Genomic DNA, 15,751 nt, shown 5'->3' on the forward strand with positions numbered 1-15,751 from the left:
TTTTGTCTTGGCTTTGGAGGGGTTGTCAGAAGGTAACATGAGGGAGTGCATGACAGAACACAACAGGGTTCATCTCTAGACTAGGAAGCAAAAGAGAATGAACAGAAAAGGCTAAGATCCTACCATTTCTTTCCAAATCAAGAGGCTCCACCATCAAAGGTTCCACTTTTTCACCAGAGTGACACCAAACTCTCAACGCATGAGACACTGGGAGATGTTTATCCAAATTTTATCAATCAGCTTCTTCTATCAAAGTCCTGGATAAGAACCTCCATTTCCTGAATCCTTGATTCCAGACTATGAGCGAGATAATGAGTTACAAAATTAGGACACAGTAAGCCAATGCTATTATGATATTTGATAAGGAACAATACTATGTAAAATACATATTATAAAATTAATACAGTGACACTAGCAATATCTTAATGACTATAATCTTTATGGTACATAATATGACTTCTTATTTACCTTTTTCTTAAAAAGACATGCTGCCAATGTAAAATAAATCCTGTTCATTAATAAATAGGCAGTTCAGTAGAAAATAGAACAAAAGACTTGAACAGGTTATTGTTAAAACATATATCCATTAGGCCAAGCACAGTAGGATATTCAATCTGTCAGTCATCAGAGAAATGCAAATAAAGGCTCCAACACAGTAGCATGGTCCCTGCAAAGATGGCTGTCAAGAAAAGCTTCATAGATCAACATCATCTCTTTGAAAACAATTTGCTCCTATCTGCTACCAATCAATATATTTTTATTTCAGCGACACAGGCACTCTTCTCTCAGGCACAGGCCCAGCCAGAATGGGGATGCTGTATGAGAATCTTGCCAGCAGTACCACTCTCAGTAGTCCAAATTAGCCAAATTAGAACCTCACAAATTGTCCACCCAGAGCGGACTGGATGGGTGAGACACTCGTCAAAGAAATGCTATACAGGTGAAAACAAACAGCAGCATGCATTTTATAAACAACTTTGAAAGACACAGAAAATTTTTATGCTTTGTGATTCTGCAAACATGGGCAATAAGCAAGATGTGACAATAGAGATTACTTTGAGGGGAAGGGAAAAACCTCAGTTAATGAGAACAGTGACAGGTTTCTGGGATTTCTTTCTCATTTTTGACTGACATTTTACAAGTGTCCACATTGAGATTAAGTCATCAACTTACTCATTTTGTTTTGTGCTGTGTGTTATTTTTGTGTGAGCATTTCTATACAACTAATCAAATTTGGAGCAAAGAATAAGACAATTAGAAGAAAGACGACCCCAATCCAGAAATCTGGGATAAGCAGAAATAATGAACCAAGATCACAGAAACTGGATCGAACGTACATAAACCACACAGCAACGGAACTGACCCAACACACCTTCTACAACACAGCAGATGCTGAATTGAAGGATGATCAAACTCTGTCCTGCTTGGAAGAAACATAACCAAGATACAAGGAGATTCCAAATAAGACAAATGAGAGAAGAGCTCCGAAGCGTCACTCAACCACTGATAAACCAGATAGGCACTTCAAGTGCTCCTCGGATTCAAAGAACAAGAAATGATGAGCCTGAACGAATGGACATAAATAGCCCTCAGCATCTAACCACGAGAGAATGTACATTCCTTCAAGCTCACATGGGTTATTTTCAGAAATTGATCATGGACTAGGGCATAGAGCCATTCCGAAAAACTTTCAAAGAATTGGGGTAATAAAATCCACATTCTCTGACCACAAATGCAATTAACTTAATATTTCCACTCATATCTATTTATAGAGACTTTTGTGCATGGGCCTCAAGAGACATGAGCAAGAATGTGTTAGGAGAATACACAAGCAAAGTGGGAATGACCTGAACGTCTACCAACAGGCAAAGCAGCTAAAAACTGCTATTAGTATGAAGATATATGAAGCCAAGGGCAGGGCTACACCCAAACTTGCAATTATAGCACTCAACAGGAGGCAAGAGGATTATCTTTAGCCACATAATGAATCACAGGCTAGCCTGGGCTAAAAACCACAAAAATTCTGTCGGGGAAGGGGGAACCAAACCCTAAAACAACCATGAGAACAACAACAATAACAACCAACAACTTCACAAAAATCCAGAACTGTGGAGGCTAGGGCATAGCTCCATTCGTACAGTAATTGTCATATCGGCATGAGGATCTGAGTTCCCCTCCCCGTTGCTCACCCTTTGCAGTAGCAGTATATACATGTAATCTCTTCCCAGGATTCCTGGAGCTTGCTGACCTGCAAATCTAGTCAATTCATAAGCTCTAGACTCAGTGAGAGACTCTGTCTCAAAAAAATTATGAAAAAAACTATTGAAAAGTGACACCCAAGCTCTGCTCTCCCCCACAAAGTAGAATAAAATTCATATTGCAGAGCGTCCCGCAACATAAATAGATCTTAAATATTTTTAAGTATATTATGCGAGGAACTCCAAGATCCTGAGATTATACACAGTTAAATATTCACATATTACTCTTTCAAAATTCAGCAAATGCAAAATAATCAGCAGTCTGAAGAACACGACTACATGCCAAGATAACGTCTAGAACTTTGTTATGTTATGTGGAGTGGGAGAAAGACACATGGTTTTCTTGTGCCCATGAACACCTGTAAGTTTGGGTCATATTGTTGATTTTTAAAGAGGCTCTTGATGTGTTTTAAAATGTAAAGATTCAAAAGCTGTGGCTATTATATGGTGTGCTCTGCAGGAATGAGCAACCCAGGAGATGACACAGAGTCGTGAAGTTCTCATTGCAGAGACCCAACTGCTATAACATTACTGTACAGTGCATCACTCAAGGGCAGGCAATGACGCAGGGCAAACAACCTGCCACACTGCTGGTCATACAAAGCAGCTCATGACCCATGCACCAACATAATAATGAATAGTGACAACAGCAGACTAGAACCAGAGACCAAAAGTAAACCCAGACATCTAATGGCAGGGAGTGTTCAACGTGGCAGTTGAGATGTATCAAGGGAGAAAGAATAGTCATATCAACAAATCCAGCTGGGTCATGGGAATGACCACACGTCAAAGCAAACAAAACTAAATCAAAAAAAGATTATAACTCAGTGTGGATCAATGGCCTGAATGTAGTGAGGATTACAAAACTCTTACAAGAAAATGCATGGGCACATCTAAATAATTTGAGCAATGAACTTCCAGATAGACCAAAACCACAAAAAGCAAAGAAGAACAGAAATCAAAGCTCATCAAAAAATGTAAGTCTTTTGAAAACATTTGTTCATCAAAAGATGTTTCTAAACAAATAACAGGCAATCTACAGAAAGGCAAGACATGGAAATTTCACATCCGATACATGTCATGGACCTGAGACAGACAACAAACTCATACAACTGTAATGAAGAGAAGGGAAATTTAAATTTTACAATCAGCAGACAGTAAAACACTTTTCTCCAAACATAAGCTAGTGGTCTAAAAGCACTTTAAGAACTCATCATGCCTCATAAAGAAAATGCAAATTAGAGTTACACAGTTCATCCACATTAACATGTTTGCAGTGGCTCATTGGTTGAGAATGCTTGCTGCTCCCGCAGAAGATCCTGGTTCAATTCCCATGACCCGCCCACGTGGTAGTTCACACCCATCTGTAACTCCGGTTTTAGGTGTTTCGATGCTCTCTTTGGATCTCCCCAGACACAAGGCAAGCCCATGGTAACAAGCATACATGTAATCAAGACATTCATACATATGAAAAATAATAAAGTCACGTAAGAGCAGCTGTTGGTGGTGAGAGACAAACGCAAACCACATATACTGCTCTCGGAATGAAAAACACATGGTTATTTTGGAAAAGCATCCTAGCAATTTCTCAAAAGATTAAACTTAAGATCCAGATAAATATTCTGTTTATTTGTACAAGACAACTGACAACATATGTCTATATAAAAGTTACTACATGAATATTTATAATAGTCACAAGGGAGGTGACAATGTAAATGTTCAATTGATGGATGGACAAATGAATGTTGTATGTTCATAAAACGGAGTGTTACATGTCCTTGATCATGTAGTGAGGTATTGGTACATGCTGTGCTATGAATCAACTTTGAACAAACTAATATTAAAAGTGGGAAGTGGGGGGGGGGGAAGCCAGCCACAAAAGAGAGGTGAATCTTTTATATAAAATAGCCCAAATTAAAGAAAGTTATAGAGACAGATTTCAATTGATGTTTCTCTAGGGGCGATAGGCGATGGAAGTGGGCTAAATGATGCATGGGAAATTTCTAAAATCTATGTTGTTGCATATACTGTGTGGTTACTAGTGAGCTAGAAGACACATATATCTTTATCTCTTCTTAAGAAGAAAATTAAACCTAAGGAGAGTTAGAGAGGCTGACTAAAGAGTGACTATAGAGGATATGACACAATATGCTATATTTTATATAACATACATATCATTACATCTACAGTGTAATTATATATAATATATGTCATTGAAAGTTATCAACACAATAAGACTAGTTTGAGAACATCAGTAATGTTGCTGACTTTAGACAAGCATCACCGGTAAAAACGCAGAGAAAATGAGTAAAGAATGGAAAATTCTTTAAGCTTATAAGAACTATTTACCAAAGCCAAACAGAAATATAAAATCAGTATAGATGTACCATTAGCTGCTTTTCTCACACACACGCGCGCGCACACACACACACACACACACACACACACACACACACACACACACACACAACTGCAGGAAACAATTGATAAGGCAGATTCAAGAATCTATACCTAGTGGACTGTGACACGGGATCCATGAAAAAAAGGATCATTTGAAAATACAAAAGTCAAGGGCCAGTCCGCTGTGTGGTGCCCGCCTCCTGTTCTCACACTCAGAGGCTGAGGCAGGGGGATTGCTGAGCTCTTCAGTGTCTGGCAGCTGAGGCAGAGTGGAGTGACTGCAGGACAGACTGCTTTGAACTTAAGCCATGCTGCCTTCTCAATTCCAAGCTAGTGTGGAGAGCAGTTTGAGAGCAAGATTACCATGTCTCAGAGCAGCAAAAAGACTTCACAGAAACGAAGAGGATTTGAATTTCACCTAGAAGTGGGGATTCAGATAGAAAAATAAAAACCAACCTTGAAGTGACCCAATCTGCCCTCATCTCAACTCCCTGAGCAGCTCAGAGGCAGCAGCAGCTTCCTCCCAAGTCTTGTCTGTTTCCATCAAATTTGTCTGAAATCTCAATTCGCTGCCCAGATGTCTGCATACTTCATATAAAAGTGGTAACTTCAATAACAGAGGGGGTTGCCCTGGGTCACGTTATCTTCATCCCTCATGTGTAGAAAGTCACTTTGCTTCATACAAGAATAGTTTTGATATAGGCTGAGAAGTTCAAGTCATTGAACCTTTAAAAGGAACAAGAATTCAAGCCAGTCAATGATGGACAGAAGCTGAACCTATGGTCTATTGTCCAGGTGTAAGGACACATTCTTGGCAGTTTACACTGACAGAACAAAACTTGATACTGGTGGAGGTGATACTCTGTCTATGAGACTGACTCACCCAGAGACATCATTAGTTAGTAACATATTTTTTACTCTTATCGTTTTCTTATCTTTTAAATTGAGGCACTTGAACTCTGGAAAAACAATTGTGACTAAGGTTAGTGGTTGAGAGCTCTTCTTGGTCTTTCGGGACTCCAGCCTAGGTTGGATCCCAAGCTTCCACAGGGTGCTGTAGCTCCAGTTACAGAGGATTGGACACCCTCTTCTGGGCTCTGTGGGCACGTCCATGGTGCGCAGACATAAATGCAGTCAAAATACTCACATGTATAAAATTAAAGTCACTCACATGTATAAAATTAAGTGAGTAAATGGTACAGGCACCACCATCTTTGAATGTGTGTGTGTGTGTGTGTGTGTGTGTGTGTGTGTGTGTGTGTCTGTGTCTGTGTGATCCCACACAGTGTTCTATAATGTGGATTAAATGAGTAAACAGATAGTTTTCTTCCATAAGACTACAATATTTTCCAAGTATTAAAGGGGGTAATTGAGAAACTGTTTTGGGCTGGAGCGATCACTTGCCAGGGAATGAAGGACAGTAACTGCTTTCTTGCAGAGAACCAGGATTTGGTTCTCAGCGCTCATAGTGGGCAGCTCCCAAGTGCCCGGAAGTCTACCTCTATAGGACCCAATGGCATTTTCTTATCTTAATGTAAAATTACACTCACGTGCAACTAGCCACACACACACAGACATGCACATTGTTAAAAGGAAAAGGAAATCTTTTTGTAAAAGTAAAAAAACCATTTCTTTTCTCTCTGCTTCAATTCCCCTGCCTCCTCTATGCTTTAAGGAGAGCCTCAGGAAAGAAGGAAACATTTTAATTCTACAAAGTTAACCAACGAAATCCATAAAGAGACATCAAGAGTAATGAACACGACATTAATAATATACAGTCATCTATCATTAATTACACTGAAGATTATTATTGTTAATAATATCCAATGGTTTGAAGAAATAAGTTGGTAAGAATATAATACCTTGATAATGTTTCTTTTTCATATATACATTTTCAAAAGTATCTTTTGGATGGTTGGGGTAATGGCTCAGTGATTAAGAGCACTTAATACTCTTGGACAGGACAAATTTTCGTTCCCAGTACCCTATAAGAGCTCACAGTGATTCACAATTTCCATTCCAAGGAACCGAGCACCGTCTTCTGATCTCAGGTTCCAGGCACGCACTTGGTACAAACACACACATAATTAAGATCCCAGCAATTGGGAAGTAGAAGCAGGTGGGTCTCTTTGAGTCTGAGGCCAGCCTAGCTTTACAACAGCAACAAACCAAACCAAAAATAAATAAATGAGTAAATAAATAATCTATCTTTTGTTTGTGTGTCTTATTTACTTTTTCACTTAAGCCTAAGGTGTACACAGAATTGCAGGAGGAGGCCCCAGCTACCGCCACGGAGTGCCGTTTGCTGCACAAGCAATTAAAAATAATGAGTCTAAACCTAGAAAAAAGCAGAGAGCAGGGCCGGACCCTGCAGGGCCCTGTTATTTGTAACTTCCAGGAATCTTCTTGGCCTCTCCCTGCAGGGCCCAGAGCTGGCTGGGGAGCTGTTCAAAGGCTGCAGCAAATTTCCCCGCAGGATGGAAACCACAGCTATCCGAGCAGCTCCTCAGATGCGTCTCCATCACCTTTTGATCCTGGGGATCCTGACACTTCGCCTGGAGTCCTGCCAGGGCCTCAGAGTCTGGCTGGAGGAATATTCCACACCTCCCCCTAGCCTTTGAATGACAACATTTTCATTAAAGTACTTTAATGCTCTCTTAAATTCCTCAGTTGTGGTTAGGACAGCAGACTATTTAGACAGAGTCCACAAACTGTTTGGACTGCGGGGGAGGTTCGGGCCTTCATGTTTTCAGACTGGCTCAGCAGAGCTCAGTGGGCTGAGGGGGTAGTACTGTCTCCAGGATGCTTCTGGAACGGACTTCTCTGATTCACCGAAATAACATCTCTAAAGCTAGGACCTGAAGAACTGAAGAAGAAAGTCACACATATGGATGATGTCAAGTCACACACATGACTGATGCCAGGCTTCCAAACGAAACGAAAACGCTTCATTGAATGATTAATTTTCTCGGAGAGGGAGCAAAATTTGCGCGAAGCTGAGTGGGCGCGCAAGGGCTCCAGACTGGGCAGACAGGTCTGGGGTGTTGGTTTGTTTTGTGTGGCTATTTAGTTGGGTGAAAAAGGTTTAGGGGCTCCAACAACTAACCGGGCAGTAGATTGTAGCTCTTAGATACTTGAAAGGTGAATTTAATGCCACTTTGAATTTAAAATGCTGGATTCAGCCAGTGTTTGGAAATGTTATTGTTAAATTTATCACCCCGAAGACTCCATATTAAAACAATTCAAAGTATTTCCTTAGTAATTTCCTCAATATGACTTCCTATTGAAATAACAGCGCTGTGCATGAACTAACGACACAACCAGTTATTGGGGAGTTTTTGCATTTTTTAAGGTCACTATTAGAAAATTTTGGATTCTGTGTGAAGGTCACGTAGGCTTCTCTGTTCTTCTGCCCAGCTTCAGCCTTGCTGGTCCCTTTGAGGATCTGAGAGAACAGACACAGGGTAGAACATCCTTCCAGGAGTCAGATGTCTATGCAGTGGGGCAGAATCTTCAGTCCCCCTTAAGACGCTTCATCTTGCTGTGCACTATGCTAAGAAGTAGGCTACGTCAATCAAAGTTACAAGAATTCATCTATGCTGCGGGGTCACCTTCATGAAGAGTCAGGAGAGGTAGCAGTTGTTCCCAAGGGCTCACTGACTCGATAAACCAGGCAAGTGCCACAGAACCGTTAGTGATCGACAGAAAGCAGAGTGTGAACTCACTGGCTGACCAGGACAATACACAGGAGGTGAGGCAAATTTGAATTTCAAGTGAACAAATGTTGTTTTTATTACAGGCTTGCTCTGTGTGATACGAAGTTAGCCTGTAATTTTATTTGCCACCTCTGACATCCTGAGAGGAAAGGGCTAAAAGATATCAAAGATGGAAAGACCTTCTCTCAGAAGAACCCATCATAGCCAAAAAGCCTGACTACAGTTGATGACAGTCACAAATATGTCAGGACTGCTATCTTCTTCGGTATGCATCTATCTTCTTAGGCTGGGTCTCCAATTGTAGGCAATATCTAAGCTCTGTCTTGTGTCTGCATGGTTTAGAGATCAAAGAGAGACAATAGAACACCTCAGCTAGTACCGTCGCATTCTCAGTCTTCTGGGTGTCACTGGTTGTCCTGGGTCAGAGCTATTGTCTAACTGTAGAAATCTAACTCTTCTTCTAGCTAGACTGTGTGTCTAGGTTGATCAAGTCCACAGATAAACTGTCCCAGCACCTCTCCTGAAATAAGAGATAAAGGGTTGTTCATAAATTCTTGCAGTAGCCAGCAAACATGGCCACGGCCAAGGGGTTCTCTGCATAACACTGAGATCTAGAGCTCACATGGGTTCTTCACGTCTTCTCCTCAAGGAAGATAGGAAGGGCAGCTGTATGGTCAAGGCAGAGGTGAGGCAGTAACTGGAGATGTGGCTTTGGGCAAGTCCCCAGAGAAAAGGCAGTTCCTTCTCTTTTTGGCACTCCCTATTTGTAGGGAACTGATCACCACACCCCAGAATGCCCAAATCTGCAGCAGCTCAGGACTTCATGTAACTTGGCAGCGTCTGGATTCCACTGAGGTGATTCTCTCTAGCACTCTCACCTCTGTATCACTTGTAATGCTTGACCCAATGTCAAAGCTACAGGAATAGTTGTTACAGTTTATATATATTATGCTTTCAGATGAATCCATTGATCAGAACTGATGGCTGTAGAAGACTTGGTTTCCACAACCAAAAGGTTCATCAGCTCACAAAATTTCCCAGGCCTTCCTTGTCCCCCAGAGATATCTGGCTCTCCTCACCCCAACACCCTTTTTTGTGACAATTCCTGGCTACTGGAATTGAGCACAGGTGGATGAACCCATATCCCCTGCAGAAGGCTGGTCTCACAGCTAGTCCCACTGAGCCTCACCCTTGGATTCTCCTTAGCCTAGATACTGAATCATTTCAAAGGACCGTCACAGATTCTGAGAGAGAATTCGATTTAGTTTAGAATTTTAGTTAAGATATATGTAGTGGCATGATCCTGGGCAGGGTCATATTGAGACAAAAGCGAGCGATCCCAGACATGGCCATTCTACATTCTTCGTTTTCTGAGTCACTCTGCTAAGTGCTCTGGTGGCTCAGTGTCACACCATGGGCCAGACTGCAGCCTTCACCAATGAGGATGGAAAGGAAAGGGATTGCAAAACCTCCTTATGGGTTTTTAAAGCCTGATTTCCCCATTTCTATTTGTCCTGAATGAACTTGTAACTTAGGCCTGCAGACACTTGGCCATAATGATGGAAACTTCCTAAAGATAAAGGACTTAAAACCGAATACGTGCACAGGAATATAGACTACATAGATATTAACCATGCCTTGTGGAGTTAAAAATATAAAAAGTTCAAAGTTTTTTCCTCAAGCAAGAAGAGAGTCAAAAGCATCAGTGAATATTAAGCTTTAACTCAATGGGAATGTGTGATATATCCAGACAGTAGCCATTAATGCGTTTCTATGACAAGGATTAAAATGCATGCCCCCTCCCCTCAAAACAAAACAAAACAAAACAAAACAGGACTTAACAAACAGCAACAAAGAAAAATGGTGTATTCTAGACGCAAGCAGTTGAAGACATAGCTCGGTTGAAAGAGCGCTTGCTCAGCCTGCACAGAGCCCAGAGTTCCATCCCCAGCCGTGTATAGATGGGGGTGGTACCACACATCACTGATTCCAGCTCACATCAGGTAGAGGCGGGAGGATCAACCTCATATCACCTTAAATGCACGTCAAGGTCAAGATCAGCCTGGGTCTGGAAATAAATAAACGAATGCGTGCAAAAAACTACATACACACATAATAAAAATAAATTCAAACTGGGGCAATAATCATTACAGATAAGTCAGTGTTCCAACTGATAAACAAAAAAGTTATGCTTGGCGAAAGTCAATCGGAATGAATGGCTGGTGAGAGATACCTGAACGAGTGGAAGCTATAGAAAGGGTTAAAGTAAGTGAATGCAAGAGGAAGCCCCACACCAAACTCAGAGCAGAAGAAATGACAGAAGCTTCATTAATATTAGCCTTCTTCAAACTACAGGTCGAGAACATTCTGAGAGATGCAGACGTGCATCCATAGAGACACCATTGCAGCTCACCCATCGGGTCGGATTCTGAATAGTATACATCGAATATGACAGTTAAATAGACGAAAGGCAAGAAAACCGAGAGGAACATCCAGCTGTGCAATTTTAGAGGAGGCATAAACACCTGTTTTGCCATCAAAGGCCCCATCTAGCAACCCTGACTTCACATGCCCTTAGTTAGGGCACCATGCCTAGTAAGTACAGGGTGCCCATTCAGGCATAGTTGGGACATTAACAAAGCTGTTTCACTTGTTAACCAACAAACCCCACTTCATCGAGTATTAGTCTTCATCTGAAATGAGCTTTCTGAGAACCTAACTAAACTGTTTTCACTGTCAAAAAGACAAATGGAATTTTCAGGTGGAAAGCACATTACATCTTAGAAAAGATTAAACAAGCATTTTGCACATTTTCAACAGCATTCTATGGGTTTTAACCAAGAGTCAGAACCGTGTTAGGATAGAAAGGAACATTCCATGTCCTTTGATTCAGACTCACAAAGCTTAGAGTAAGGGATAGGAGCCCCCCCTGAGATACAGCATCTGGTCCCAGGCCACATGGCTTCACTCTGACAGGGTGAGGGCCCACACCTGGGCCTTTCGCTATGTAAGCTGCCAGCTCAAACATGAGTCTTCTGGGACTCACTTATTCCTCAGTCATCTTCAGCCATTGGGAGTGATCTTCAACCTCTTCATTTTCATTTCATCTTGATGACCTGCCCTCCCCCTCCAAAACCTCTAGTTTCGAGACACATGCATCTACATGTACCTATCCACGGGAAGCAAAGGCTATCCGCCAAAGAATGAATTTCAAGCCTCAGTGGACCAACAGTGGTCTGTAGACTGCATTAAACATAAATATCCCGGCTCCCTCTTGAGTTTATGATTCAATGGGGCTAGGGGAAGGCCTGAAAATTTGTACTTCAAGCTAATTCCCCAATAAGGTCCTTGCATCCGGACCTGGGGCCACCCTTACAGAACCATGATCCCACTGATGAAGTTTCTGGCAGGCCCTGGGTTGCTTTGCCGACAGCCAGATGTCTCCACAGTGGTTTCCACTGAGCAATGACATCTACACTATCCCGGTGGACATCTCTTGTTATTCTGTCTCATGTGTTTCAAGTCAGTTCCTCACCTTCCTTGGTATTTTCACATTTTCTTCCCAAAGAGCAAATTTGAGCTTTACCTAGATGCCTTTCTGACTTTATTTGAAGCTGTATTGAATTATAACAGTGGGAGAGGTGCTGTTGTCTCTCTCATCTTGGGGTCTTGCCACTTTGGGAGTGGATACCTTCTTGTATAACCAGATCTCATCCCAAGCTCTTCAGAAAACTTTTCTATTTTTTCCTTTTTTGTACTTTTATTTTGAAACTTATTTCCAGGCAGTTTATATCTGCAATTGTTTAGCGATTAAGATCTTTTTCCACTGTGTTTTCTAAAATGCTTCTTGGTTGTAAATTGGGAAAGCCATTGCCTTTTTCTGTATTTATTTTCTGTGTTTTGAAACTTGAGATTTTATTTGTGGCTTAATATATAATACTTTTTTTTTAAAGTGAAACGTTCTCTGGAAAAGGTACGTTGTTCAAACTGTTCCCTTTTAAATGCATCTCATTAATTTTATTAATAATATTTTAAAATGATTATTTACTCTTTACTTTAAAAAAGGTAGGCCTGTCTCTATGAATCTCTCCTTGTGATTTAAGACCATTAGCTCTCTCTTGTGGTTCACATCTTAAGTAGAAGAACTGTATATTAAAGGCTTGTTACCAGCCTGAGGGTGTGGGAGGAACCATTAGAAAAGATGGTCCCTAGTGATGGGATGTTTGGTCATTGAAGATGCCCTAGAAGGGGCTACTGAGACTTTAGACCAACACACACACACACACACACACACACACACACACACACACACACACACCCCTTTCAGGCTATCATATGGTGAACAGGCCTCTTCTACCACACATTCCTACCATGAAGTCCTCTGCTAACAGGGGAACAGAGCAGCTGGGCCAGGTGGCCATGTACTGAAATCTCTAGAAGAGGAAAGGAAACCTTTCTTTGAAATACATTGGTCCTCTTATGTATTTTGCCACAGCAGCTGAGAGCTGGCTAAATGTACTAGATAGTTCTCATGCATATAATTTGTCACATTGGACTTAGTTGGTCCTCTTGCCATGGAGTTTTTGAGATTCTATGACATCTGGTAATATTCTTGGTCTTAGCTTCCTTTAAAGATCAGTTTTCAGTTCCTCAGTCTGGTAGTAACACCATAGCTCCTTTTCACTCTTTGCTTGGATTTATGTAATATGCATTCTAATATTTTGGGCAAGTAGTTGGTCAAAAGACAGTAATTGGACTCCATTTTATTAATGTTTCAGTTTGAGAATCTCTGGTATAATAAACTAATTTCCTTTTTAGTTACACCTGAGCCTTGTGCTTATCTACTTCTCCCCCTTTCTGCTTCTATTCCTGTAGAGTTCTTTTTACTCTCTCTCTCTCTCTCTCTCTCTCTCTCTCTCTCTCTCTCTCTCTCTAAGACAGGATCTCTCTATGTAGCTGTGTTTGGTGTGGAACTCACAGACAGCCTTCTGCCTCTGTCTCTAACTCTTGAGTGCTGGGATTAGAAGCACGTGCCACCACACCCAGGCCACTTGATTCTCATTTTAAGAACATTTCTTTACTTCTTCATTTTGCCTTTCTCTGAGTTTCAAATATGCCTTCATGTGTGGTTTATAGATTACTAGAGGGAGACATCCGAATCTCTCCCTTCGTCACAACATTTAACTCAATTCTGTGTTTTTCTTCCTCTATTCACATCGTCATCCTTACTGATGGGATATGGTTTTATAGAACCTGTCCTCATAGCCTGACTACCATATACTCTGTCTGCTTTGCTAAAGGCCTTTGTCACTTATATCCAGTTTTAGGACATATTTACAATGGCTTGGCTGCCTTCTGCTTTAACAGAGGGTCTTACTAGCCTAAACATGAACTCACTCAATAGCCCCCTGCTGACCTCAAACTTGCCATCCCTCTGCTTCAGTCCCTCAAGAGCTAAGATCGTGGACCTACGCTAGCATAGAAAGTTGGATTTCTCTTAATTTGTTTTCATGAACATTGGCAAAACTACGATTAGTTTCTCTTATGCAAGCAATGTTGATTTCCTAGATGGCTGCCATAAGGAACATTCTCCATGGAAAGCACATGGCAAATGTTTTCTGAGCCTTTTATTGAGGATGTGTTTCTGCTGCCTGACCAGCCAAAAGGCAGTGTGATACGATAAAATCCCTGCCAGAATGTTTGCCCCTCAGCATGACTTGGAAAGTCACATTATCTTCCAGTGTTTCAGGACTAAACCAAAGAAGCCTGACAACAGTCATTTCCTCTACTACTTCCTTATATAAAAATTTAATTGCTCCCATCCTGGTCATTGGAGAGTTTTCTAGATTGTTCCATGAGCGAAATCAAATAAAGAATGAGTCTTTTTTTTTTACATAGTCAGTCCTTCTTTTAGCTCAATAAAAAAAGTCCTTTCATAGTTGACAGTATTATCAAATTAAGTTTGTAAAAAGGGTAGATCTTAAGGGTTCTCAAAAGGCATACACACACACACTCTCTCTATTTTTGATTCGGTGTAACTTTTATATTTGTTTTCCAACAATAGGTGCAGAATATAGAAGACATGTATTTAGGCATTTTTACCCTTGGAGTCTATTAGTAATGTAGTGAACAAGGTAGTTACTGAAGAGATATATTTCTGCTGGACTGCACGTACTGTAACTACCACCCTACCGTGCTTTGGATACTTCCCCCGTACCAGGCTCTGGAGTAAGATTTTTGTATTCATTATCTCATTTAATTCTTCATGACAGAGGAAGGATCTGTTACCAATCAGATATGCAGATAAAGGGACCGAGTCTTCAAGAGGTCTTGTAAATTAGCTGAGCTAGGTTTCCAATCCAGCCAAGAGAAGACTAGGGAAGACTGTGTCCTAGCCAGAAGTCACAGCGGCTTGGTGAATGTGCAGGAAGAAAGGAAACCAGTGACTGAAGAATAGGGAGGGAAGAAGAAAGGGGCTAAAGGCTAACAGCATAGATGGGAGCCAGAGCAGGCCTCTTCTGGGAAATGTGCAAATTTGGCTTCCATGACGTCACCTTATTTTGCCCTTTGCTGCCCTTGAGGTTAATTTTAATTCTACTACCATATCTTTAATTTCCTGCAGACCTCCATATCACAGCTTCCATATCTTGAAAGCAAGTCTGCCGTCTCTTTCTCCGATTTCATTGTTCAAACTCAAGCCTGCTTTTATCTCAGCCTCTGTCCGGCTGCTGCCGAGGATTAGTGAATCTTTATCCAAGTGGGGAAAGCCAAACAGTTGTCGGCATCACCACGCGGCCTCTACATTTGATAATCTTCAGATGGGCTCATCTTCGTCATGCTGTGCTGCCCTGGTGTGCTGTCCCGGGGCCCTCCTCTTCACACACACACACACACACACACACACACACACGGTTAGAAATGTTTGGAGAAGGGTTTGCTCTTTGCACATCCCTAAAGAAGATGGAAGCTGCCCCTATTTAAATCCCACAGGGAGAGTCGGTGAGATCATGGATTTGGATGTCGCTGTATGTCGAGTGATGATAAACCCACTGCCAAGCCTCAGAGCACAGAGGGGACCCTGACTCTCAAGCCTTGCGGCGGGTTCCCAGCAGTGGTTCCTGTTTTCAGTTGCTTTGCCTGGATGCCATCTCCCCCTCTTCCCTGCCTGGGTCTGAGGTTTCTAGGAGACACAGCAGCCTTTGAGAGCCTCTGCTCCTGATTGCATTTACTCTGAGAGCTGCCACCTGCTGAGTTTCCCAAAGCCACTTCCAGTCTTTGCCAGCTATCCGCCTGAGTAATTTTGACCTTGTAGAGACTAAGAAAAATGGAGATGAGATTAGGTAAAACAATTTTCTTGACTCATGGATGAATACACAA

This window comes from Rattus norvegicus, chromosome 10 (assembly GCF_036323735.1).
Source record: "Rattus norvegicus strain BN/NHsdMcwi chromosome 10, GRCr8, whole genome shotgun sequence".
NCBI lineage: Eukaryota > Metazoa > Chordata > Mammalia > Rodentia > Muridae > Rattus > Rattus norvegicus.